The sequence below is a fragment of the Frankliniella occidentalis genome, unplaced genomic scaffold, assembly GCF_000697945.3.
Source record: "Frankliniella occidentalis isolate FOCC.00 unplaced genomic scaffold, Focc_3.1 Scaffold29, whole genome shotgun sequence".
Taxonomy (NCBI): Eukaryota; Metazoa; Arthropoda; class Insecta; order Thysanoptera; family Thripidae; genus Frankliniella; species Frankliniella occidentalis.
The window spans coordinates 827,143-827,624 of record NW_026267159.1 but is presented as its reverse complement, the minus strand read 5'-3'; the positions used below and the strand labels follow the sequence as shown (position 1 = coordinate 827,624).

At 57.3% G+C, this 482-nt stretch overlaps 1 protein-coding gene across 2 annotated transcripts in view; it reads right to left on the bottom strand.

The window, feature by feature from the left end:
* LOC113203010 (DNA-binding protein RFX2) overlaps positions 1 to 482 on the bottom strand; it is a 26,596-nt gene that overhangs the window by 9,011 nt on the left and 17,103 nt on the right. The gene's annotated exons all lie outside the window — the stretch shown is intronic.

The following is a 482-nucleotide window of genomic DNA, read 5'->3' as shown; positions in this document are numbered from 1 at the left end:
TGATATCCGACGCCACCAGGATGTAAGCAGAAGCCAAGGACGTGCTCTACATAATCCCTGAAGACGAGCCGAGAGGCCCCGGAGGCACGTAGACCAACACTGTAGGGCGCGGGAGCCACCAACCTAACAAATCGCGCGACGACAACCGCAAACACATGGCAAGCAGGGTGGGAAAAATGTTCCGCGTCCCTACCAGGACTCGAACTTTGGGTCGACGCTAGAATTCGACCCGTGCTGCAGCGCGTCGAGGAGGGTGACATGGAGCCGACCTGCACGCGTGCAATACAGGAGACCCAGACCCGTAAAGCGGGACCGAGTTCTGACCTGTCCGAGGCGAGGAGCAGCTGACAGCCGAGTAGCGAGCGCGCTGGTGAGTGGGCCCGACAACGTCGGCCTGGGTTCGAATCCCCTTGAATAATTTAAGTTTTTCTTTTAAGAAACTTGACACTCCTGACACAACGTCGGTGTGAATCCGACTAGGT